Raw genomic sequence first — 27,736 nt, 5'->3', positions numbered from 1 at the left:
CCCTGAAGGGTCACTAGTCAAGGCGCAAACCCTGTAGCAAGGGCAAGTTGGGAGACACATCTGTGGTGGATCTCGGTCCTGCAATGGCCTGGGGCCACAGGTTGCCTTCCAGCCTCCCACAGAGTCTACCTGAAAGCCCGGGAGCACTCCACAGGGAGGGAGGAACAGTCAGGCCTGAGAGGCTTCTCCTAGGCACTGGCCTTCCTCCTTTGCTGAGAATGTGGCCCCTGCTCCCTTGGAGCCTCGAGATGCAGAGAGCCGCACCCACTAGGGCCTCCGTAGGCATTCCTGGACCTTGGGTAGGTGGAGACGTCACTTGAGTCCTGAATCCATAGGGCAACTAAACACCATTTGCGACTCTCTTTCTAATAAGGCCACCTGGGCCCCTTCCTGCTACCTACCAGCAATATATCCTTTCAAAGGCAATGTGAGATGAGAGTGCAGGAACAAGTTTCCAACTCGAGACATGATGTGGTATCTAAAACAAACCAAGTGAAAAGCAAAAGCAGAACCAGGCCTGTAACTACAGACAGCAGACTGGTGGTGGCAGGGCGTGGGGTGGGGGGGAGGGGATGGACAAAATGGGTGAAAGGAAGTAGGAGGTACAGGCTTCTAGTTACAGAATGTCTAGGGTACCCAGATGAAAGGCACACCATAAAGCACACAGCCAATGGTGTTGTAATGGCGTCTGCCTGGTGACCGATGGGAGCTACCCTTGTGGAGAAGTTGGGTCACTGTGTTGTACACTTGAAACTAATGTCATACCGTGGGCAACCTCTACATCAATAACAAGAGAAAGATGATGGGGGTGGCATTTGTGATGAAACTCTCTGTTTGGGGATCTCAGGAACAAGGCTGAAGGTCCAGTCAGACCTGACCTCATCTTAAACCTGTGCCATAGTGAATCCCAATAGTTTACCGAGATCAAACACAAATCCTTTGCTCACTAAGTTCCTGAGGGGTAAACCAGCTGTGTTTATTTGTTTAATCAACAAAGGCTTATTAGGCAGGAGCTCTGTCAGGCAAGGATAGAGAAAGCCACAGAGATAATAAGCCATTGTCTCTGCCTGAAAAAGGAATTCAGGTAAATCGATCACAACAATCTGATAGCATGGAGGGCATGCGAAATGCTGAAGAAAGCTGAGGTGTAGAAACACTCTCTGCAGAGAAGGCAGAAGTCAAGGAAGACCCTATCCAAAGTCCAACTTCACTTAACTAGCGTGACAAATCACTGATTTTCTGGGTTCTCAAGGGACACCCAGGTACATGTTGGGATCCATATTCACATAAGCCTTGGCTGCTCATGTACATTTGGGTCATGCAGTGTCTCTCATACCTTACAGTGTGTTGAAGGCCCCTGGGAAGCAATAAAAATGAGATTCCTTAGTTCCCACTCCAAGAATTTCTGATGATGTTGGTTTGAAGCCGAACCTGAGAAACCTGGTTAATTTTTTAAAATTTATTTTTCATTTTTTTAAAGATTTTTTAAATTTATTTGACAGACAGAGATCACAGGTAGGCAGAGAGCAGGCAGAGAGAGAGGAGGAAGCAGGCTTCCCGCTGAGCAGAGAGCCAGATGCAGGGCTCGATCCCAACACCCTGGGATCATGACCTGAGCTGAAGGCAGAGGTTTTAACCCACTGAGCCACCCAGGAGCCCCACCTGGTTAATTTTTATTAACAAACTTTTCAGTTGATTCTGCGGAAAGTAGTTCTCAGGCTGCACTTTGAGTAATGCTGTCAGAGCCCTGAATTTCATGCTTGCCTCCACCAAGGACGGGTCTCTGACTTTCGCCCATTCAATCCTGGTAGCAAGAAAGTAAGTATTTAACTGTTTACTGTAGTTGTTTGCCTCTATGTTGAGACCCAGGGAAAATATAATGGGAATCAGAGGTGTTTGATCTACACACGAATGGGTGTGGACAGGGGAGGGCTTCCGCGCCCCAGCTAAGCATTTTCTCTCTGTGGAGAAAACGCCAACTACAGTCCTCACAGGCCCCAGCCCTCCTGTGGTGGCGCAGCGGAGAACCTCTGAAGAAAGCGTGCCAAGAGAGGCTATGTGAAGTGTTTCTATAATGAAGTACTGTCTTTCCCCGAGGCACGGGGATGTATAAGGCAAAAGGATACGTTCTCAGGCTATAAGGAAGCTCTTTGATGAAGGAAGTGACACTGGATGTTCTCTTATACTTTCACCTGTGAATCTGAACTGAGAAAAATGCTAATGCGAATTAAAAAACAGAGTGGAATTTAGACTTGGCTGGGCGTCTTCTGTGTTCTTCCTATCCCTCCTTCCTCCCCCATTCCCTCCCTTTCTTAAAAAAAAAAAACAACGACTTTTTTTTTACTATAGAAAATATAATAGCAATTTATTAAAAAAAATAAATCAGAAAGATTTAAAGGTTAAATCCTTTGGAAAATACAACTTGTAGAACTTTTCCAGAATTACGTTGGAGAAAACTTCCCTCTGCACAAGGTCTCCTTCTGAATAATAATAATACTAACATAGATTTTCATCCATTTTTAGTTATGTTACTTGTTTTCCATGATGTGAGTAAACCGAGTTTATAGTTCAAGTAAGAGAGAAGTAATACATCCCCATAATATAGCAACTTTGTATTTTAGGAGAGTCTTTATCCTTCAGGGAAATGGGTGTATTTTGTACTAAATCCAAAGGGCTGTTTGTCAAAATACAGAAATTTTAAAAAATTAAAGGGATAAAGTTGATTGTTAGAAAAGGAATTTAATCGTTATGTTTGAGGTAGATGAAACCAAAATAAGTATGTCAGGGATGACTAGTTCAGAGTAGATGATTTTCAAGAAGAAGCCCTGTCTTTACTGTTATGGATTGAAGTGTGTCCTGCAAAAGATGTTGAGATCCTAACCACCAATACCTGTGAATTTGACCTTCTTTGTATTAGATTCTAACAGATGATCAAATTAAGATGAAGTTATTAGGGTGGTCCTGATTCCAGAATGACTGGTGTCTTTATAAAAAGTGGGGGCGGTTTGAGCACAGAGAGAGACACACACACAGGGAGAATGCCATGTGACAAAGGAGGCCGAGATTGGAGTGATAGGTGTTAGGCTAAGGAAAGACCTCGTCTGCCAGCAAATCACCAGAAGCCAAGGAGTGAGGCATGGAAGAGATTTCCCCCTCATTCGGCCCTCAGAAGGAACCAAACCGTCGACACCTCGATTTGAAATTCTAGCCTCTAACACTATGACACAATAAATTTCTGTTGTTTAAGCCGGCGAGTGTATGGCATTTTGTTACGACAGCTCTAGGAAATGAATACATTTACCTAGACGCAAAATCTTCTTTCTCAAGGTCCAGGATTGCTGATTGACCAATCGGAGTGGGTTGAGCTATACCAGAATGTGGGGGGAAAGGGATCGGTGCACACTGGTGTGTGAGGAGCCTTGGGGAGGAGGTCCAGGGTACCACAAGGCTGTTGGGCTCCACGGCTTTGCTACAAGGCCTCACAAATCTTGACTCCAGCTTGCTGGATTTAGACCAGTTACTGTTTTGTGCTGAGGCTGCTCTTCTCTGTGGGTGATCAGATCCTTGATTATCCCACCAGGACTAGGATTTTAACATTACCTTTCTCAGCTCATCTTCCATAAAGAGCCTTACAGCCTATACTGGCAAGTTCCTAGGTTGAGCAGTCAGATTTTTACTTTTGGTTTCTAATTTTAGCTTTGTGACACAAAAGCCATGTGATATTAGCAGGTCACTTCATATCTCTGAACAGGTTTTCCATTTGTGATGTGGGTACAGGAATATGAGATTTGTCACAGTATCCCTATAGGAGCATAAAAGAGTTTTGTACACGGTCCGCATTCTCCCAAGTGTGTTTCTATTGTTTCAGAACCTGGTATGTGTGTGTGTGTGTGTGTGTGTGTGTGTGTGTGTGTGTGCACGCATGCACGCCTGAGCCAAGACAATCATTGCTTCTGGAAAAAAAAATATAGCACAAAACTCACAGATTCTCAGAGGACAACCACTTAACATTTGCATTCAAAATAGTAACAAATGAATGTCAAACTAAATCCGCAAAGTCTTACTAATTGATAATCTCTAAGGAAAATGGTACACACACACACAGGGAAATTAGAAGAAATGTAACAGGCAAACAAAGATCTAAATTCCTGCTTAGAGATGATAAATGTTTCCCCAGACAATTTCTACATCCCAAGGGAGGCTGGTATCTGGAAAAACACATTGCTGACGTAATGAGAACCTTGCCCAGAGGAAGCACCTTCGGCTGAGGGAGATAGAGGCCTCTGGACACAGACAGGGATTCTTGGCTGTGAGGCTCCAGCCTGTCTTTCTCATCGTCCCAGTCTTCCACTTATGAACTGACGATCCTGCTTCTTTCTCTACGATGTTATGTTGGAATACTTGAAAGTAAATTCAAGTTTGTGAAATTATATGAGAAGTTATGGAAACAAAGGAACTAAAACACAACAATAGATTCTGAGGGTTAGTTTATCTTTCTCCTCTCAACCACGAGGATGCTTGTGGTAATCACCCGTCGGGCGTATCCCAGCCAGCGGGGCTCTTCATCTCCGTCTTATATAAACCATGTGTGTTTCATCGATTTGCATCCGTCTGCCCAAACACTTACCGAACAGAGCAGCGGAAGATGACACGGTGTAGAGATGGAACCAAACACAGGGGCTTGATGGGAAAACTTTCCAGAGCAGCAGGCTGTGGGCAGAATTGCACACCCAGAAAGTCAAGAGCATATGCAGGGTTTTCCATGTGCATTTTTGACTTGGGAAATCTTCAGGGTGAGGAAATCCAATTCCCCAGCAGCCTTCTTCCCTGACGTTGCCAAGGCTCATGCACACTATTGGCACTTTGGCTCAATTATTTGTGGATACACTGGTGAAACTCCAACCGACCTTAATTTAGAGCAATGAAATATTCAGATTGAGGACAGGCAGATGATGAATATTTAGTTGGTGGGATCTTGTGAGATAAAAGAGGTTGTCTTTTTAATCTCTGGGATGTCCGCATATGTGGAGAGGAAGGTGTGTGACAGCTCAGCTGAGCGAGGCTTTGTACCCAAGTGCAAATGTTTATTTGGGCATTGGACCCCTTCCCAGACCATTAGGCCCTAATATCTGAACTGGTTTCCCCATCCTCCTTTTGGCCCAGGTACTTGTAAAGGAACTCAGGAGGGGGCAGTTTCTTTTCTCTTCCCTAGGCCAAGCCACCTCCAAACACAAGGTTTCACATGCAAGGTTGAACTCATGTACTAAACAAAAGTCAAGCCCAAGACCTAAGCTGCTGTTAGGTCACAAATAAATGTCCTGTTAAACGTGGGTCTTCACTAACAATTTCCATCTGGTAACACTCCCAGCCACGTGTCTGACCACGGGTCAGAGGTGAAAAGAAGGCAGCCGGTTCACTGAAGGCTTTGTTTGCATTGGCCAGTAATTAGAGACAGAAGACATTGCTCATTGGTGGCCCGAGGGCTCCTCGGGCATTTGCGAATCCCTCCCTGAGGCAAAAATGAGAGTGGGATTTGGATCGATGGTGTGTAGAAGCATTCCAGACCTGAATCTAAGTATTGTTTCTGAGGACCTCTGCACGTAGGCCCAGCGAGACAAGGCAAAATCAGCTGGCAAGGCAGAGCAGACAGGAGGAGCGGAGGAGAGTTTGCTGAGAGTGCACAATGTATGGACCTTTGACCAGCAAGTGTCTGTTAGCATTGCCACCACAGTGATTCACATATGTGTGGCCAGACCGGAGGGTGTGGGTGCGGGTGGACTGCTTTACCGATGAATGAGCTCCCCAGCAGTTCCTGAATTCCTGTGGCTGGTCACTTCCAGTGTTTTCATTCATAGGTTAGGCTTGGGCCAAGACAGAAAAGGGCCCTCTTGAGGTCATGCTGTCAGCACCACAGCTCTCACCAACTGTCCTCTTCCATTTCTTTCCTCTTCAAATGCACTGGAACCTTCCTCTGCTGTTTGCAGAGAATTAAACTTTCGTTCCTTGTGGAAAACACTGGTTGCAAAATATGTGAGCATAGGAAAGGCAGCCATTGAGTCTAGGTGGACAGGACAGGATTTTACGAGAACATGTCAGTTCTCCTTGGCATATGTCACCACTTCCCAACCCCCTCTGTGCAGAAATTCTATCTTATTCTTGCAATCCACTTTCTAGTCAAAATCATCCCCAGTGGGGGTGCCTGGGTGGCTCAGTGGGTTAAAGCCTCTGCCTTTGGCTCGGGTCATGATCCCAGGGTCCTGGGATTGAGCCCCACATCAGGCTCTCTGCTCCATGGGGAGCCTGCTTTCTCCTCTCTCTGTCTGCCTCTCTGCCTACTTGTAATCTCTGCCTGTCAAATAAATAAATAAATAAAATCTTTTAAAAAAATCATCCCAAACGAAATGAGACAATTGGCCTTAATTCCCCCCTCATAAGGGAAGGGGAACCCATTTGCTGCCTTGTACTCTTGCCTTTTCCTAATTGTCTTCTAGGCATTCCCAGTGAGGATCAATCATCTCTCTCTCTCTCTCTCTCTGTTTTCTCGCTTCTAATTTAACTTCAAAGCCTTACCCCCTATCACATCTTATCCAGCTCTTTGCAAATTCCACCTGCTTCCCCTATAAAACTCAATTAATATACCTCTCAATCTGGAGCTTGGAAAACCAAGCCTCAGTTGTCACAAAAAATAACATCTCTGCAGACAGATTTAGTGGCTGGATTTTTAAAATGATATTCTGGAGAATAGCGGCTACAGCAAAACAAGTTTCTCTTTGCTGGTAAAGTCACGAGCCTCTGGCAATAGCTAAAGATACAGCTGTTGGGAATGGGATCATGATAATTATAATTGTTACCATTTGTTGAGCTATCACTAAGTGCCAGGAATCATTCTGAGTACTGGATTAAAAATATCTCATGTTTATAGCAGCAATGTCCACAATAGCCAAAATATGGAAAGAACCCAGATGTCCATCGACAGATGAATGGATAAAGGCGATGTGAGATTACACACACACACACACACACACACACACGCATGCACACGCATGCGCATGCACATGGGAATACTATGCAGCCATCAAAATGAATGAAATTTTTGACATTTGCAATGACGTAGATGAAACTAGATGGTATTATGCTGTGATGACTTATTTCTAAGTCAGTCAGAGAGAAACAAATACCATATGATTTCACTCATATGTAGAATTAAAGACACAAAATAGATAAACATAGGGGAAAAGAAGGAAAAAAAAAACAAGATAAAAAGAGAGAGAAACAAACCATAAGAGATGCTGAACTCTAGGAAACAAAGAGAAGGTGCTGGAGGGGAGATGGGGGAATGCGGTATTTAGGTGATGGGCATTAAAGAGGTCACCTGATACAATGAGCACTGGGTGTTGTATGCAACTGATGAATCACTAAATTCTACCCCTGAAACTAATAATATACTATATGTTAACTAAATTAAATTGTATAAAGAAATTAAAAAAAAAAACAAAAGGAATTAGAATGGCAAAAAAAAAAAAAAAAGCCACCTCATGTAATCTCACAACTAAATGCAGAAGTCACAATTACTATCCTTATTTTCAGATAAGGGAAATATGCTTTTTTTTTTTTTCTGATTCCTCAAACTAGAAAATTAAAACCCAGATGGAAGAATTTAAAAGGAAATTTAAAAAAGAAAAAGAAAACCTTTGCTCATAGTGAAAATGGCTATTTCTGATTTGGGGTTATATGACCAGAAATATTTGATTCTCTTGTTTGGCAGCAATAATCTACAAGATTCTACTTAGTAAAATGTGGAAGAATGGCAGATGTTTACAGATGTCCTTTAACGGGCATGAAGGGTTCTTACTAGGAGACCCCAGGATTGTGAGGAATAGTGTTTCACCCAAAGCTGAACACAGCTTCCCTCTGCTTATCCGCACCCAGATCTTTCTGGGGGAAAGAACACTTGCACAGAGCTGGGAAACGTCCCTCGACATTTTTGTATACAGGTTCCTGGTCAGATTCGCTGTGACCACACTGTCCTCTAACTGACCAGAGTAACCAGACAGGACCTATAAAGCCAGATGCCAGAGTGAAGTGACCTCAGTTGACACAACGCATGGGAAGGAACTCTTTGGTTTTAATACACCTTTAGCAGTGTTAACTCCTAAAAGATAAGGACGTCTGTGCCCCCACAGATCGAGTAACTAGTAAGGGCCAAGTAAGGGTTTATCAGATAAATGAAAGCCACACACCAAGTTTATGCCAAGTTGGGAAAACTCTGGAATGTTCAGACTGGATTATTCCACATTTGATAAGCACTTGTAGAGGAGGTATTAAGCTGAGGTCTTCAGAGGGTCTGTGAACCCTCTGAAATTATGTGCAAAACATCATGTCCACTTTTGGGAATTTTGGTGAGGGTCTTTAGCATTCACCAAATTCTTAAGAAAGTTCTTAAGCCAAATTACTGAAGAATGACTGCTTTGCGGTTTAAAAAGCAATCACACCTCATTATTTTATTTTATTATACAACAATGCTATGTGAAGGACATCATCACAATCCCTACTTTACAGAAGGAGAAAATGTGAAATTGAGAAAAACGGCACAGGTATTATATAAAAACATGTTCTCACTGCAGATGTCTGTTCTTGCAACTTGCTGTGTGAGTGCCTGTGTGCCCTTGGGTGTGGAGAGGAAGAAACAACGGTGAAATGTTAAAGTAGATTCAACATTCCTGGTTGGATGCTGGCTTTCCTTCCAACTCAAGAGTCAAAGGATGGGACCATGTCTCCTCACCCCCCCCACCTCCCACCTGTGCTTCCATTCCAAGGAACTGCCTGATAGAAGCCAGCTCTGGTTTTTAGCTCAAGCCCTGATGCATTGCCCAACCCAGCAGAGTAGTTTAAGAACCAGAGAAGAAATGTAACACCATTTACTTTTGAGCTTAATTTCTTTATCTATATAATGGAGTTAAAAATACCACTTACTCTGAACCCGAATACACTTCTCTCTCCTTCTACCGGCAGCTGAAAGCGTAAGTGACTTCTGGATCGATCCTCTTTCCTGGATGCTTCCTACTGCCTGACGTCTGCGACTCGTTTCCTCATCTGCAAACTGAACGAGGTAATTTGGTCGGTGACTTTTAGCTCTAAAGTGCTTTATCGATGATACTGGTGCAGAAGAAGCGAGTGGGGCATGGGCAAGAGAAAATATAAAAGCAAAAGAACATCCTCTTGGTTAGGGGTCCTGGAATCATCATTTCCCTCCACTGGTGTCTGGATTCGTCCTTTTCCTTCTCAAGGCACCTTGAGCGGCGACATCACTACTTTCTCCCACATCTTCAGGAAATCCTGCAAGCCACCTAGGCACTTCAAACACAGATGCTGGTGGAGGCAGCCAAGGGCAGAGGGTGCTTCAGGTCTCCTGGTTCCCCCCACCCTCCTGCTGGAAGAATGACAGGTCACATGGGGGAATTCTAACACTCCTGGGAAGTGGTTTTCATACCAACAAAAGGCAACTCTCGGAAACACACTAACAAGTTCCCCTGGGGCACTGCAGAGGACTGGCTGGATGACCTGGGTAGGTCTTTCAACTCTCAGAATGGGTGATTCTGTGATTCTTCTCCATGACTAGATCCCCCAGGGATTAACACAGTCTACCTCAGCAAGGAGAAATGGAAGACAGAGTCTGACTCATGAAAAGTAAGGGGGGTTAAGTCCCAGTCTGAGTCAGTGGACCTCATGTCTTGCGTTTGGGGATCAGAGCTACACTGTTGCACAACTCTAGGGGGTGCTCATTCTATTGTCAAAGGCTCCCCTTGGAGCATAGTTTAACCCGTGACCCCCTGACACAAAGCGACGCCACGGCCCTGTTTGTGATGCCTTAAGGTCCTTCATTTCATCACAGACTTTCATAGCCTCTGGAGGTTGAAATCTCACTGTCTGGGGAGTACTTTCATCACAGCTCCCTTACAAGACCTGGCAAACTCCCACATCTCCATGCATATGTTGGAACAAAAATGTGATTGATAAAGAAAAGAGGCTAAATGGGGGGTCGGGGTGATGAGTGGTTTATACATCCAGACAGTAAACCAAGTTTAACACAAGAGACAGAAAAATGTCCTGTGCCCTTTTACCTGTACTCTGACAAGACAGCACTTCCTCCATTGACAGAGGGGTTGTGACCCAATAAACTCCTCGTAAGTTGAAAATATCCTAAGTCGACAGGATATGTGATATGTGATACACCTAACCTACAGAACATCACAGCTGAGTCTACCTGATATATGCTCAGAACACTGTTAGCCTATGGTCGCTCCGCATCACCTAACACCAGCCTATTTTATAAGAGAGTGTTGAATAGCTCATGTCATTTAATGAATTATACCGGAAGTGAAAAACAGAATGGTTGTAAGTGTAGGGGTTGTTGACCCTCGTCATCGGGCCGCCGCCCGGGTGGCTCACCATTGCCTAGCATCACGGGAGAGCATTGTATGGCATATCACTAGTCCGAGAAAAGATCCCAGTATTGCCAATGTGAAGTACGGTTTCTTTCTTTCTTTCTTTTTAAGATTTTTTTTATTTATTTGACAGAGACAGAGAGAGAGAGAGAGAGAGAGAGCACAAGGAGGCAGACTGGCAGGCAGAGGAAGAGGGAGGAAGCAGGATCCCCGTGGAGCAAGGAGCCCAATGTGGGACTTGATCCCAGAAGCCTGGGATCATGACCTGAGCCGAAGGTAGAAGCCTAATCGACTGAGCCACCCAGCCTCCCCTGAAGTATGCTTTCTACTGAATGCATATTGCTTTGGCACCATGGTACAGTTGGAAAATCCTAAGTCAAACCTCTGTTTTTTGTTTGTTTGTTTGTTTTGGTAAGAATCTTAGGTGTTGGAATTAGTTTAGTCAGTTGTATCAAGCAGGGTGGTTGTAAGTGGCTTAATCCGTTGATGGATTTCTTTATTCATGTGACCAGTTTACCACCTAATAACTCCCATTCCCCAGCTGCTAACCCAGGGTCAGGTGCTTCCCAAACAGTATGTCACTGGATCTTCCCAGCAACCATAGGAGGTAAGTATTACTGTCTATTTTATAAGAAGAAAACTGGATCTCAAAGAGGTTCATAACTTGCCCAAGGTTACTCAACGCAAGTACCTGGGTTAAGGATCAAACTCACAGCTACCTGATTCCGAAGCTGCCCCCTTACCAGGATACCAACCTGGTCCCTTCCTCTCTATGATGCCATTATGTTTTTCTTGAGCAAATGTAGCCAGAACTGCTCCCTGACTTGCCCTATGGTAGAACTAGTAATAATAAGAGCAATGCCTTACTATGTGCCAGGAACTTTCATGAACACCCTCTAATGTCTTAAATAACTTATTCCTAGTAAAGTCTTCCAGGGTAGGGATCGAGCCCCATTTCTGGATGAGGAGCAAAGACATGGAGAGGTTGTGAAACTGGCAGCAAAGTTACTAGGCTAGTCGGTTAGGGGCGGAGCTGGGAATCAAAGCCAGATAGCCGGGCTCTGGAGGCTGTGCAGTCTGTCGCTCGGCTGCGGGAGCAGCTTGTCAGAGGGCAGACACTCCGTGGAAACCCACTGCCCTGTTCAGATTTGTTCAGACTCACATTAGACGCAGTTTGTGGAAGGTTTACACTCTAGTAGGGAAAAATACTAGTAAGTCAAGGAATCGGGCCTCTAACCCTTGCTTTCTGTTGCTTGGTTGTCCAACACACCCCATTTCAGGCAGGGTCATCAAGCTAAGGGCGGCCATGCTTTCTTGTCATTCGTTGGGGGCCCCTGTGGGTAAGCTGGGAATCACACTACTTTGGGGGAGGGGAGCGGGACAAGAGGACAAGTCACAGAACTACAGGTCCTGAAGGGCAGGTAGACTTAGTTTTCCCATTTTTCTTCTCACTTCTTAATTGCTGCTCTGCGTTTTCAGAAAAGGGAAGTTAATTCTTTGGAATTCCTAGGAACTGGAGGGTTTTGAGCCTGTAATGTTTATGAATCTGCTGAGAACACTGGGAAATGAGGCTTCTTTTTGCGTATGAAGTCATAGTTTAACCCAAACCAAAAAAATAAAAAGCCTGAGAGAGTCTACGGGGATCAGAGCTGGGTATTGTGTTACAGAAATTTTCCATTTCAGACACAAACTACATACAGCAGCATGTGGGCCAAAAACGGCAGAGCGAGACTCCAGGGGGAGCTGAAGTAATAATACCCCGTCCTTTAATCCTGATGAGTATAGCCAGGTTCTCGGGGAGGGCTGTCCGGAAGGTCTGGATCAGGTCACACTTATATATCTGGGTTTTAGAATGATGCTAATTGCTTCATCGTGGGGTATTAACTTCGGAGAGCTCTCTAGGATGTCCCGGGGCAAGATACTTAGCCTCTTAGTGCCTCAGTTTCCAATATCTGAAGATGAGACAGATGCCTCAAAATGTGTTGAATGTAGTAAAAGTGTTATACACACGGACTATATCATAATGGTGGGGGATAAGGCTAGTTATATTATTAAACAGCATCTAATTAGCTAGCATTTACCCAAGCTTTACTGCACATGAGCCCCTGTGCTAACGATTTCTAAACACTATCTCATTTCATCCTTCCAAGCTGTTGAGATCCGCGGTATCATTTCCCCATTTTATGAGCGAGGAGACTGCGGTTTAGAAATGCTAAGTGACTGAACAAGTTCATAACCTTGGGGGGGGTAGACAGGGGTCTCAAATCTAAGTCCATTGTGGCACCCGTGAACCGACACCTTCTCCTGTCTCCCCAAGGACAGGCAACCTTGGCCCACACTGCCCTGCTCCTGGGCTGAATCTTGTAAGAAGTCTCTAGGTATCCCCCAGAAGAGAGGGCATCACTTGTTTGGTAAGATATGTTCCTTTGGCCTCTCCTTCCAGCTTTTAGCAGTGGCCCTTTCAGCTTACCATGACAGTACCTATTTTTAAGAACTGTTGCCTCTGGTTTTCCAGGTAGATAGGCTGGTCTTGGTCCCATGGGCTCGATTCTGAAACGGGTGTTACCTAGAGCCCAGGTTCTTACAGGTCGATATCCTTGACCAGTCCCATCACCACCACCAGGAAACGCAGGCAACGAGAGTCTCTGCCCTCTCCCCACCCTCACCCCACCCCACCCCACGCCCCGGACCCACTGAATCAGAAACTCTGAAGATGGAGCTCAGCAATCCGTATTTTAAGAAGCCTTGAGCTGATTCTGAGCAGCCAGAGTTTGAGAACCACGGGCGTCAGGGGCAGATAAAGGAGAGAGTTAAATCAGGAATAGAGGTCTATGATTCTTAACAGCTGCTAGTGACTCATTCTCCCCAGTCATTCCCTTCTGGGTTTCTGTCCTTTTTAGGATGAAGGATTTGCTCACAATCCCATCTTGTGTGATAAATTTCATCAACAGTGTCCATTCCTTTCTCAGTCGACGTGCATGAGGCGACTCTGAGCCTTCTCCACTCCCGCGTGTGTGCGTCGCCCACTTCTGTTTTTGGAACCACTTGCTCAATTTCCAGTCGGGGAGATTAGCTTCAAGTTACTCTTCATGTCAGAAGAGAAAAATAAGTTTGACTAAATCTGCAGTTCTAGGTTGAATTGAAGAACTCCAGAACTGGGGTTAGTGCTCCGAAAGGGCTTTTAAAAGGTTCTGAACACTTCCACACAAGAGCCAAGCGGTGCCCTGTCCCTCTCTCTCCTGCCTGCCCTGCCTGAAATTCACGACACAGAGTAAAGCTGAAAATGGGGGAAATCATTGCTTCAGTTTTCAAATGTAAGCTCCGACTCGAGCTTTGTCTGCCTCTTGCGCTCACGGGGCCCATTTGCCCCTCAGTGGGAAAACTCAAACTGAATGCACATTGCAGAACAACAAAATAGAAAAAATCTTCTTCCCTCCAGTTGCTTCTCCAGAGACCAGTGTCAAATGGGTCTGCAGTCCACCACAAATCTGCCTTTTAATAACCACGTAAGCCTAACTTTCAATAAAAATTATTCCAAGTTTGCGAATTGGTTACAAAAGCCTTTCTTGTCATCTGAGATGCTGCCCTTCCTGATTGAAAAATAGTAGGAAATTTTATTCAGCTCTGCCAGAAAATGGAAACTGCGGTTATGGATGTGACCTGTGTTTAGCATCTTTGCGGGGGACATGTCCCTTTATCTCAACAGAGATTCACTAACATGACATTCTGGTTTGAGGGGGGTCTCTGGGGCCCGGCTTCCATCTCTAAATATGGTAAAATGAGCATGAAAATGTGGTTTCTGTTGCCAGAAGCTATTTTTGAGTTTCAAAGGAGTTCTCAGTACTTTGTGCGGCTAAGCCAGTCTGACTCTAATTCACTGTGGACTTAAACTAAAGAACATAGGCCATGAACAGGGGTTAGTCACATGCAAATGAAGACAGGCTGCATGATGGGTATTAAACCCCAACCTGGCAGACGGGGAGCCCCTGCCTAATGATCTTTCCTGAGATGCTGTTGCAGAAAGGTGGCTGCAGCCCAAATTCAATGGGAGAAAAGGACAATACTGGGCCTTCACGTGGTCTTCTTTTTCTGACACATACTTCATGTTCTCTGCCTCAAAGACCTTTGCCTCTCAGATTGCATGGTGTCGCTATTATGACACAAAAATAAATATTTTGACTACAACATAAAATTTTGACTAAAAATGTTGGAAAGAGATGAGCCCGAGTTCAAAATTTGACTTCTCTCTCTCTCTCTCTCTTTTTTTAAGATTTTATTTATTTATTTGAGAGAGAGTGAGAGCAAGAGAGATCAGAGAGGGAGAGGCAGAGGGAGACGTAGGCTCCCCGCTGAGCAGAGAGCCCGATTTGGGGCTCAGTCCCAGGACCCTGGGATCATGACCTGAGCCAAAGGCAGAAGCTTAACCAACTGAGTCCCTCAAGCACCCCTAAAATCTGACTTATCTCTTAATAGCTATCTGCTTTTGGGTAGGTTACTTAACCTCTCTGAGACTTGGGTTGGGTTCCTGTCTTATAAGTTGGAGAAAAATGATAACCATTGGGTTGCTATGAAGACTTATTTGAATAATGTCCAATGCTGGCATATAGTAGGTGTTACTATTATTTATTTTGTCATCTTAAACTCCACTGGTATAAACAATAAATTTACATGCTAAAACAAAAATTCCCTATTGCCTGGGTACATACATATGGGAGATAAATATATATAGATGTGGACACATAAATAATTGAAAAATTTTATATATATAAATAAGATTTAATATATATAAATAAGATTTTATATATAAAATAAAACTATACATATTATGTTATATATAAAGTATATAAATAAACTATATCTTTGTATAATTTGTTATATATAATATATAATTTTATTTAATATATATATATATAATTACATTTTCACACTAATCAGCTCGAGAAACAGTAATCTTTCTTTTCTCCTTTCTTTCCTTAAACTTCACTGTGAACACTACTTTCATCCTGGCATCCTGGGTGATACCGATAGGCTCCAGGTAACTGGGGCCCCACCCTCACAGGACCCGTTAGCAAAGTATGACTTGTTGCCTCTGTCTGTCCCAAGCGTAGTGGAGTCATGATTTCATCATGGTTGACTCACCCTTCCTATGGATTTGGTCCTGTGAGAAATGTCAAGGCATGCATTTTTCAGGCTATGCCCACAGCAAAAAAAAATACACTTGGAATATTTTGTTTGAAAAGAATTTAGTGACAATTTGATGTCCTAGTAGACTCTGATTCTGGTATTTTAAAAAATACATATGTAAATATACTCAAAAACTCAAGAAATAAGCGATTAATGTCAAAACTTTTTTATTTCGACTTGTTTTGTAAGTCAACTTTTGATTAAAGTGACTCACAAATTCAATATTAAAAAAGTGGAGAGAGGCACCTGAGTAGCTCAGTTAGTAAAGCGTCCAACTCTTGGTTTTTGCTCAGGTCAGGACCTCTGGATTGCGCCCCCTGTTGGTCTCCATGCTGATCGTGGAGTCAGCTTGAGATTCTCTCTCCCCTTTCCTCTACCCCTTCCCACTCTCCCTCTCTCAAACAAACAAACAAACAAATAAATTCTTTTTTTAAAAGCTGAAGTCTGTATGAAAAGGGAATTTTAGAATGTATTAGGATACAAGTACAAGCATTTCTTTTGTTTAAAAAAAAAAAAAAAAAGGAAAACACACACACATACACACCCTGAGGTTTGGAAAATGCCCCTGGCGGACAAAGGCAGAGAAACGGAGCATGCGTGGTAGGAGCTGGCAGAAAAAGCATTAGGTCATCTGCTCCTTCCTGCCACAGTGAGATTATCCCCCAGATGGCAGTTTATGTTTCTGTGGTTTGCTGAGGGCTTGGGCTACTTTTAAGTAATTTTCTTCAAGGTCTTTGAAGCCAGCTTAAAATTATTTGGTGAACTCTTCATTCTATCACATGCTTTAGCAAAATCTACCACAATCTAGTAAGCATTTGGATATGTTCTCTGTGACGCAGCCTGGAGTCTCCTCTTCCTAAATTTCAACACTCTACTTCAAATCTCTTTACTTCCCTGTTGTTTAAATTTTTCCCAGGTACTGAGTGTTTTCACTCAGTCTTGTTACACAACCCACTAGAGTCTCCTTAAGGTGCATGCCTGTGTCTCCAACAGAGACTTTACAAACGAATTGAATGTAAGGTGGTAATAAGTAGGTCGCCATTAAGGGTTACAACCTGTTTTGTTCTTTGCTTCCTTTTCTTTATTTTATTCTTATTCTTTTTTTTAGAGAGAGGGGGAGAGTGGGGGCCAGAGGGAGAGGGAGAAGGGAGACAGAGAAACTCAAGTAGGCTTCACACTCGGTGCAGAGCCGACACAGGGCTCGATCTCACAACCTGAGATCCTAACCTGAGCTGAAATCAAGAATCAGACGCTCAACCTACAGAGCCACCCATACATCCCTCTTTGCTTCATTTTTAATTCAGCCAGGACCAGGTATTTCTTAAGGGTCAGTTACAAGAAAGCCATAGCTCTTCTGGACCTTGCACACATTTTCTCTCCCTGCTCTGTGTGAAGGTAATTACACACACACACACACACACACACACACACACACACACATCTTTGGCCCATCTGGTTGGTTTTGGTTTTGTTTTTCACATTTAGTATTTGTGTAATGTTTTGTTTTCCAAGCTCACAAAGTTGACTTAGAAGAATTTTTCTCAAACTTCTGGTTGAATATAATCACCTGGGGGCAAAAATGCAGTTTCTTGGGGCTTCTAAGTCAGTTACAGGTTCTTTAAAATTAAATAAAAGAAGGTTCACATAATCCTTGGCATGTATGTTCAATAGGGCTAAGGAAGACACCATATATTATTTATTTATTTGTTTGTTTTATTTTAAAATTTTTGTTTTATTTTAACTTATTTCTTGCAGGTTTCTCATCTGATTCTTGTCAGTAGATAAATTTAGGGACCACTGGAGGAGGAGATGATCTCCCGGGTCACTTTCAACTTTAACACAGCACACTTCACATGATCCTGATGACTTTTCGCAGTCGTCTTCGTTGATCAATGACATAGACTGCCTTCTTCAACCTTTGGCCCCAAAGTGCTCTTAGGCCACCTGAGATTCCATAGCAGATATCTGTATCTTCAGTAGTGACTTATGCACTAACTCACAGAATTTCTTCAATGCCTCAAACTTCTACCTAACTCTTTATTTTTATTTAGGGTTTTGAAATTTGTCATCATGACTACTGAGACCACTCTGTAAGTGGTCTTACAGTCTTAAGGGTCTACTGAGACTACTCTAGGGGAGAGTCCACATTTTATGTATTTCTGTTTATCTTCATTTGTGTTCACACAGAGTTTTGCTCTCAGATAAGGAGGTTTTGTCCCTGATTTAATTTTCTCTTTAAATATGAGTATTTTGCTCCATGGGTAAAGAATATGTCATTTCATTACATACACCAAGAGGCATACGATTTAGGAACCCTAGTTTTCTCCTCACTGGGGCAGCTGTTGGGTACTCATATAACCTCCTAATCCTTTATAAAAACTTAATCGGACAGCTGTCTTGATAATATGCAGTTTCAATAACAGCCTCTGTTGAGGAAAATAATATCCCATTGTAGTAAGTCTCACAGATTAATGATGTTTCTACAAAGAAATGTTGAATGGACAGGAGTTCCTTAAACTGGGAATCGAGCTGAATGCTGAAAAAAAAAATCACCTTTAAAAATTTCTGTGTAAGATGGAATTATATTCTTTGGTTTTAGCAACTGCTGGTATTTTTGTTATATGAGTGGTTTAATTAGGCTGTTTCTGTGTAGTGGAACAGCCCTTTAAAGTACTTTTAACAAGGATACTATTGTTAAGGAAAAACAGCTCTTTCATCGGAGCTATTAAAATTATAGGGAGAAAAATGAAAAATCACCCCTGGCAGCATATTTTTGAGTTCAGCTGTGACTTCTCCAGCCTAATCACCAAAAAACTCTGCGAGGCACTCCTTGTTTACACAGCAGTTTGATCTGGATTCTTGTAAAATTAACATAGGTTGGCAAATTAAATCGAACACCACCACCCTCCAGGACATAAAATGTAAAGGAGATTAAAACAAATATGGGGAATGTTCCTAATCACTCAGCGTAAACTCAGATCCAGTGAAACAAAAATCTTGCTTGTGAATATAATTGGGTGCAGAGTATCAACCCATAGTTAATGTTAATTACTTTTTATATGTACCTACACCATTTTTCAAATACACCACTAAAATAGATGTCTTTGTTTCCCCACCGATTTTTTTTTTTTAATCAGAATTTACTAGAGACATCTACTTCAAGTTAAGCAGGTCAGTGGTTTTGCACTATCACAGTTTAAAATCTCCCCCCAAGAACTCACGAAATAAGCATCTTACATTGTTGGTGGTTAATTACATTAGGAAATACAGTCTCTTTGAACTTATCCTCAAAAGGGATTTTTCTTGTACATGAAAAAGACTCACAGGTAATCTGAAACTTACGTCCCAATGGAATTTGACAGGAAATACTCCTCAGCCTTCTCCAAGTTTATTTAGAAGTTCAAATAAAAAGACTCCAAAATTTTAAATGAGAAACTCATGTTTGAATCCTGACTTCGAAAGAAAAGGAAATAGATATCACGTAAATGTAATTACTCTAACACCAACATTGTTTTGCAAACCGCTCAATGTAACAGAGGAAGTGAAGTGAGCATGAAGAGAGACGCGGCTGTTCTGGTAGGGCCTCACAAACTCACCAAGCAAAGTGGGCTTTTCTCATTTTGCCTACCCTGACTTCCTGTTCCAGGGAATTCCAATAAAGAGATCCAAGCCCGGAGGGCCTGATGTTTCCTCCCGCAGTTCCCTGGCAGTTCAGGCCACCAGCTGCATCTGCCGGACTCTTTGAGCTTGGCTGAGGAATGCAGATGTGCGGAAGGCCTTCCGAGATGATGGCCAGTGCCCCTGAGTCGGGGAGCATCCAGCTGTGGCGGGTGGAGCCGTCGCACTGTTCTGTGATGCCATCTTGGCTCTGTCTTATCATCCACATTTCCTCCTGTGCTGCTCTCCAGCCATCCTACCCATTCTGCCAACTATGCAACAGCCTTCTAATAAATTCCTTTCCTGCTTAGAGCAGAATTAGCATCTGCCTGTGGAAACAAGGCCCCTGACTACAAGGTTAATTCCAGCAATTTAGGACCAGAAACTCCAGTATATCTGTGCGCCCCCAGGTTAGTGAGCTTATGGTTATTGATGTTATTTAGATAAACTCTTCCTCACTCCAGAGTAGACTTGAAATAACACAGAAAGGCACAAGCCAACAAGATTTAAAAAAAAAAAAAAAAAGAAAGAAAGAAAGAAAGAAAGAAAAGAGAAGGAAAAATAAGGGTGCTGGTGTACGAGCCAAGTTACTCATGTAGTAGTCTATCATGAGAAATGGAACTTGTAGGCAGTTAAGAGCCTGGGTCCTCACATTCTCTTCCTGGCCTGAGACCCTTTCTGGGAAAGCGGAAACAGTCAGAGGCTTCCACGGGGAGGGCGAGAAATATGGGATTTACGCAAAGGAAAGGGGGCTGTCTTCAGGGGCGGGCCACAAACCACAGTCCCTCAGCTCCTCTCTCCTGGCCTGGCTGGGTGGATGAGTTCCTGCTTTTGGCCTCTGCAGTGTCTTTTAAGTCTCTTCTTTTTAAAATGAAAATGTATTTGGAAGAGATATTTCAGTAAGTCATTTACTTCAGTGAAGGGTTTCCCAGACATCATGTACTCTCTTTACAATCTGGCCGTATTCAAATACTATCTGTTCTATTTCTTTTTTTCCTAAGTACCTTGAAAACTTTTGTTCTAAATAATACATGTGAATGTAAAAGCTTGTTATGCTATATATTTTTTAATCCTCATGGCAATAACCCATAGAATTAAAATGATTATACATCATCTTGCCTTCTGTAGAAAGTTTATCAAGTGAACTAAGATTCCATCCTTTTTTAAAAGATCGTGCATGGAAGTTAAAATTTTGAAATCCTTACCTTACCTACCAAAAATGTCCATATTTTACTTTAACCTTGCATTCATAGTTTGACTGGGTGTAGAATTTGGGGTTGAAATCATGTCCTCTCAGATTTTGAAGGCATCTCCCCAACATCTTCGAGCACCATTGGGAGATGTTTTGAGAGGTCAGAAGCCAGTTTCATTCATAACCCTTGTAGGCTCCTTTTCTTCCTCTGTGAAAGTTATTTTATTATTTTAATCTTTGGCATTCTAAAGTATCACAGGTTATTTAGCTTTGGGTTTTTTTGTTAGTTTGTTTCACTGTGTTTTTTTGTTTTTTTAATTCATTTTTGCTATACATGAGTTCTTTTAATCTAAGCAGTGTGACTTCTGAGCGCTAAGATTCTACTTTTGGATATTTTTTTCTCCTTCAATTTTTCTGTGATGTTTCTGGGACACCTATTAGTTAGATACTTACTGGATTGGGTCTCAGTGTTTGGCGCCTGAATCAGTCAGGGTTTGATCAGGAAAACAAAAGCCTTTCTGTGTGTTTTCAGTAGGAAATGTTTTAATACACGAACAAATATTGGAAAGTCCGGAAGAGGGAAAGTTTCTTGAATGTCACTGACTAGCCCAGTATGCAATCCCAGGGATGTTCCCCTTGTAGTTGCTTCAGAAACCTCATAGGCAACTTCTGCCTGTGCATCTGCCAGCCACCGCTCTGGAAAATGATGCTTCCACTGTTCTACCTTCCAAATTACACATAACCCCTGCAGGCCCTAACCTGAAACGGTTGGGGTGGGATGGGGGGCTGGGGGGAGGATAGTCTGGGAAATGCAGGTCCTGCTTCTTTGTGATGCAGAGAAGTCCTTAGCTGGGGAGCAGATACGCCAAGGTGACAGAGACAGTCCTATACAGTGACCCTGCCTCTGCGCATATCCTAAATTCACCACAGACTAGCTGTGACCTGGGGAAAAGTTCCTAATTGCTTCAGGACTTCATCTCTCTCACTGTAAAGAGAGGGCATATTACTACCCACCTCACAGAATTTCAGGGAGGACTGATTGAAATAATGCACACATTGGGTACAAATCAGAGCCTAGCACATAGTCAAGTGTTTTTAGTATATATGTTGGCTATCTAATTATTGTTATTAGTATTTAATGATCTTTTATCTCACATTTCCACCAATGTCTTTTGAAAAAAACTTCTTCAACATGGTTTTCCAGACTCTCTTTTTTTAATAACTAATAATTTTAATTACTAAGGAAAATTTATTTTTTTTATTTTTTTTTTAAGATTTTATTTATTTGACAGAGAGACACCTAGAGAGGGAACAGAAGCAGGGGGAGTGGAAGAGGAAGAAGCAGGCTCCCGGCTCAGCAAGGAGTCCCATGTGGGGCTCGATCCCAGGACCCCGGGATCAGGATCCGAGCAGAAGGCAGACGCTCAAGGACTGAGCCACCCAGGTGCCCCAGAAAATTTATTTAGATTGTTCTTTTTTTTTTTTTTTTTTGCAGCGTTCTTCTTTGAGTTTATTCTTTTTAAAAATATGCTTTTATTTTATTTTTTTTAGAAGATTTTATTTATTTATTTGAGATTGAGAGAAAGCAGGGGGCGGTGGAGGGAGAGGGAGAAGCGGACTCCCTGCTGAGCAAGGAGCCCCATGGAGGACTCGATCCCACGATCCAGGATCATGACTGAGCCTAAGGCAGATAGAAATTTAACTGACTGAGCCACCCAGGCGTCCCAAAACACGCTTTTATTTTAATAAGGCCTTGGGAAGATGAAGAGGCAAAACGTTGGGTCTATTTTGTCATTTTTGTGCAGAAGTGAGAGTATTGGATTGAGAGGCTCGCTGGCCGCCAGCAGCTGGGTTATTCTGCAGATGGTGTGCGGAGAGCTTCACTTTCATACTCTCACCCAATTCTGCTCCATCGTATGACGCAGGTAGGAGTATCGTCCTCGTTTCTACAGATGAGATAACTGAGGCTTACAGAGGTCAAATGACTCACCCAAGCCACACAGCTTGTACCTCGGTGGACATAAATTTAATCACGGATCTACTGGTGACAGAGTTCAAGCTCTGCACCTGGGCTGCTGGACGGACCGCATCCTGGGAGACGGCTGCCCGGCACCCTCACGCATGCGCGCGTGCAGGTGTGGCGGCCGCAGGTCCTTCTCCAATGACCATTTAGGCTCTTTGCAAAATTTGCTGGTATCAACAACCCTTACATAGATATATGTGTACTATGGGAGATTTTTAATGCACTCTTCTATTATTGTCTAAAAGCAAGTCCTAGAAGTGAATTTGCTAAGTCAGAAATTACCCACCGTGAGACATTTTTACGTGGTTTGACAAGCTGCCTTTCAAAAAGGAGGTTGCAGCAATTCCTACTTGTATCATCTTGGTGAGTGAAAGCACCTGTTTCCCACCTGCTCACCAGTGCCTGGTGTTACCTAAGTTCTGCCAGTCTCGCAAAAGGAAATGTTATCTCACCATTTTAATTTGCCTTTATTCATTTTTAGTGTGCCTAAACAGCTCTTCAGATGATTATAGATCATTTATCTATAAATGATCATTTATCATTCTTTAGTGAACTATCCGTTCATTCTCTGCTCAGCTTCTAGCTGGGATGGATTTGCAGGTACTCCTCAGGGATAGCAAACTTTTCCGTTATTTAGGTTGCAAATATATTTTCCTGTTCACTGTTTCTGTTTTTACCTTTCTTTATGGTATTTGTAAAAGGGGTTTTAAGTATTTATGTAGTCAAATCTGTCCTAATTAACTCTTACATATATTCTTTCTTTCAATGGATGAAAGAATGAAACCAACATGTGGTTTGGTCCATAGAGCGTGACTTATGATCTGAGTTTCTAAAGGAATCAGACAACACCGCAACAAGTTGCCCCAACTTCAGAAAGCAGGTGCACTGTTTAAGATGGTGAAAATTTTCACTTACACACTAAAGATTTGCCTAAGCCAACTTAAGAAAATTGAGAAGGATTTCCTGCCACTAAGCTTACTCTTCTGGCTTGCCTCGTGGTTCTGCTGAGTGATACTAAAGTCAGAGTTGGAGTTCTGATGGCAATGGAGGCTGTTGGGATGGGTGTGCGTGGGTCATCCCTATCCCTTAGCCCTGAGCTTCCAAACTGGTGCCAACTGCCGACATCAGAAGACTTCTCTGCTAGAATTTTTCAAGTGTTTTGTTCTTGGTTTCTATTTAAAGTTGTATCCAGGATAAATAAAATTTAAGTCATAACTGGGTAGAGATCAGATTTATAGCAAGACAGTTCACTAGGCAAAGGTCCCCGGGGATTGGGAGAGGTTGTGAGGTCTGGGCTAAAGAAAATGATTCTAAATTAAAGCTCCAAATTCAAGGAATGTGAATGAGGCACTGGCTCTATTTCAGGGTGAGGTTTTAGTTCTTTCTGTCCCTGCCTTTTCAATTAGAGGGATCTCTCTGAACCCTTCTCTTACCTCCCTTCTCCAGGGAATCAAAACTTCCTTAGTCATGGCCACCACTACTATCTCAACTCTTGTATTTTCTCCTTCAAAGGATAGACAAATTTCGAAAAGGAGGGAGCTTTCCCTTTAAAGTCTGAATTCTTGAAGAGGAAGGATGCAGATTCTAATTTCCTTTTCTTTAGAATACCACTTGGACCTTAACTTCTCTGAAGGTCTTTTGCATTCATCTAGAACTTTTCTGTGCTGTGTTCAGCTGTCACTGCCCTTATAGTCTCACACAACGATAAGTTGGCTCCTCATTGGTTCATATCCTCTACAAGATGTTGGTCTTCCTCTGGGAAAAACTGTGGGCTACTCTTTTCTGTATCTATAGCACTTAGCAGAGTGTCAAGCATATATTAGGCACTCTATAAATGTCTTTTTATTGGATCTGTTTTAGAACAATAGAAAATATTTGATTCCAACATGCTGTTATGGCCTTGGGCCAACCCAAGTGGGAATTCCCCAAGTGGGAATTAATAATTTCTCATGTAAGTTGATATGAAAAAATAGTAGTATCCAGTGGGAATTGTCAGAAAGTCATTCAAAGAGGAAAAATGGTGACCCTTAGATAATCCCTTTAGGGGAACAGCCAAAGATTGAGCATAACCAGACATGGTCAGAGAGACTGTCTGAAGAATAGGAGAAAAAAATATGTCTGGAGACTGGGCTAAGCACACAATGTAACCAAATAATGCTTCCGCCACTGTAACCATTGATTGGTTTATTTAAATTTCACTGGTTAATCTTACTTTAAAAGTCATGTAAAATAAGATACGAGATAGAGATTTGGAATGCCAAGAGTTGCTTGAAGACATATAAAGTTCAATATAATTAACTGACCCTGAGATTTATGTAGACATCTCAGAAGAATGTTTTACATGCTAAAGCTTCCTGTAGTGTGCCTTTTCTAATAATGATCAAAATGCCTTACAGCAATTTTAGAGAAGAGCTATACTATCAATAGAAGTCTTGTAAGTCCATGTTTTGGACAGATATTTGCTAATTAATTCTAGAAATTAACCAAGTACCTGGATCTAGGAACAGTTTACATCCGGGAACAGTTTAAATAAAAGATTTTTCTTTCTGCAAAACTGATCTAATGTCTTTCTCCTGTTAAAATTCTTTCCATGCATTAGACATGCACACACGCGTGTGCATGCACACACACACACACACAACTTGTAAATTATTTTAGGTTTACTGCAATTACATCAAAACCCTTGGTGCCCCTAAATGCCTGAAGATTTATAGCATGAAAATCTCCTCTGTTCAAAATCCTGCCTCTTTGCCTTTCAGACTAGTAGGCTGTAAAAAATGGGATTATTAGGAACAGACTCTTCATTTTTGGGAAAGTTTGTACTGGATAAGCCCCTCCCTACCTTCACTGTCTGGCAGATTGATGGACACAGACAAAATACTTATGGACCCTGACTCGCTTCACTGTGTGCTGACTGAGGACAAAAGGTGGATGTAGGAATGGCCAGATGGCTTTTGGGAAGTAGGAAAACAGGGCTTATTTTGCTCCTGAAATGCTTTTTCTTCTGCTAGATGACGGACAGGGCTGGAGAATCCAGTCCAATATTGGGAATTCAGTTCAGTTCAAGAAGTGATGGTGTGCTCATGGACTCTGTAGAAGGAGCTGTGACAGTACTAACTAGTGCTTGGTCACTTGGCTATCAGCATTAGAAAATGGATGAGATTGTCTCCTGGTAACACACTGAGGTCTGTTTCTGAGCTACATTTGACATTGATGATGTTTCTTGGACTCATGGGCCATTTTGGTTCCATGGCCTCATAATGGTTGGTACACTGTTGAATCATAAGCTGATTTTCTTCCTATCCTGCCTTAACAGAAGGTATTTGATGGGCAAGCCAAGGGTGACTTTTGGTGTTTGGCTGTTTGCTTTGTGGCTTCTAAAAAGTAAGCCTAGCCAATATGATTGTGAGCAGTATCAAGTATACACTACTGTGGTACCCATAGCTTTCGCCAAGAGACTACCTGAGAAGAAGCCAGTTAGATATTGGAAATAGAGTCAAGACGGCAAAGTGTCAAAACTCAGTAACATACAAAGAAAGTCACTTGAGGAGCCTGCCAGGACATCAGCCTATTCTTACTGAATTCATGGTGTTCACCCATCACCCCCCAAATTACCAGAGATCCCTGGGTGATAGTAACCAATACTGCCTTTCCCACTCTCATCATTAAAAAGGGACCAATAAATAAATAAATAAATAAATAAATAAATAAAGGACAGCAAAGTGATGCAACCTCTGAATGTTGCCGAGACACGAGTCCATTAATGCCTCATTTCTTTCAGTGCTTTTCTTGTGGGGCCAGAAGTTCCTGGCCATGACTTGTGAGTGTGGTTCTTCAGGGCCTTAGAACTCCCTGGGCAGGGTCTGCAGTGATAAGGAAACCTGGGTGGGCAGGATGCTGCACACTTTCTTTACTAGCACTTTGAAAGTCCTGCCTTGGTGTCTGGTGAGATTAGCAGTTTCCTTTGAACAGTACTGCCCTGGGCTGCTTTCTCATCGTCACAGTGAACAAGCATTATTCTTTCCTTTTTGTGGGAGAAGTAGAGCAGAGAGGAGTGAAATAACCCCAGAGGTGAAAAATAAAAATTATCCACGCTTGGAATGGAACGTCATAATTCTGTCAGTCACTGTGATGACCATTCACTTCTGCAAAATACAAGAAGGAAACTGGAGTCTCTCCCAAGAACACTGCCCTTTGAGTTCAAGCCCTCGGGGAAGATCTTTGATGCATTCTTCTTCTTCCTTTTTGTGCCTTCTCTTCATTACAAATAGCCTTTCATGAAGCTTGCAAGTAGGGACATGGGCACCAGCACCCAGTGAGCAACTACCTGGGTGAGTAACCCTGGGCAGGGCAACTGGGAGGGGGCTCTGGGAGGGGCAGGAGGACAAGAATGGTCTCACCATCCAAAGCAAACCTGAAGCTCTTCCAGAGCCCTTGACCATTGTTTTGTGAACTTAAGAGAAGTGCAGACCTCCCCCTCACTCTTCTGCCTTTTGCTTATAATGTCGCCAACACACACAGTTCCATCTGACACACTGCCATGCTTCTGTAACCTTGGGCAAGTCGCGTCACCTTTAAGGGTTTTCGTTTATTTATAAAGGGAGGATAATAATCATGACTGCCAGCTCGCTGAAGCTCCCATTAGTGACACACAGAAGTGGAGCATCACAGCCAGGGTCGGCACTGGACAGAACTCAGAAGTGGTCACCTCTCTTTTCCAGCTGGGCAGGCTCCTTCTCCAGAAAACATCGATGCCCACCCTCTCCAATTTTCTAACAGCCTCGGACTTTCATTCTTGAGATCTTTTCAGCAGTTTCTTATACCCCCAGTTCATTTACCTAAGAGATTGTGAAAGTGGCTCAAGAGAGAAGACAACTGTTTGTGTATTTTCTTTTTAAAGGAACTATTGATCTTAACTTCTCTAGTTTTTCATAAAAGACACAATATGAAAACTAGAGGAGACCATAAAAAATCATACATGGTCCTCCTCTAGCCTCCATTTTTAAGAATAGATAATTGAGACCAAGAGAACTGAGGTGATTTCCTCAATGTCCCATAACCAGCATGCTGCAACAGTACCATCAGACCAAAGCAGTCTCCACTCTGTTGGGCCATTCTGTTACTGGACCACCAGAGAACAAATAATCTTCAAAGCACCATGCCCACCACACCACAGGTTAACACTTCCCCTTCTCTCTTTAGTCATCCCTGGCAATGACAAGGTCTTTCTTTAAA

At 42.7% G+C, this 27,736-nt stretch overlaps 1 protein-coding gene and 1 long non-coding RNA gene across 25 annotated transcripts in view; one reads left to right on the top strand and one right to left on the bottom strand.

Moving 5' to 3' along the window:
* Positions 1–27,736, bottom strand: part of PHLDB2 (pleckstrin homology like domain family B member 2) — a 223,047-nt gene that overhangs the window by 188,790 nt on the left and 6,521 nt on the right. For 20 of the 23 annotated variants that reach the window (XM_082729920.1, XM_082729942.1, XM_082729941.1 and 17 more), the window contains exon 2: positions 8,974–9,100. The exons of the other annotated variants lie outside the window; for them this stretch is intronic. The gene's annotated coding sequence lies outside the window, so the exon portion shown is untranslated. The remainder of the gene's footprint in view (positions 1–8,973; positions 9,101–27,736) is intronic. 23 annotated transcript variants of the gene reach the window in all.
* The window catches only part of LOC309865827, an 84,581-nt gene continuing 83,110 nt past the window's right edge, over positions 26,266–27,736 (top strand). Inside the window, exon 1 of one of the 2 annotated variants that reach the window (XR_014312276.1) lies at positions 26,266–26,832. This is a non-coding gene — a long non-coding RNA (uncharacterized lncRNA). The remainder of the gene's footprint in view (positions 26,833–27,736) is intronic. The other variant, XR_014312277.1, reaches the window with a different exon arrangement.

The sequence above is a fragment of the Mustela nivalis genome (genome assembly GCF_964662115.1).
Source record: "Mustela nivalis genome assembly, chromosome: 1".
Taxonomy (NCBI): domain Eukaryota; kingdom Metazoa; phylum Chordata; class Mammalia; order Carnivora; family Mustelidae; genus Mustela; species Mustela nivalis.
The sequence above is the reverse complement of the archived record's forward strand: the minus strand, read 5'-3'. Positions and strand labels throughout refer to the sequence as shown.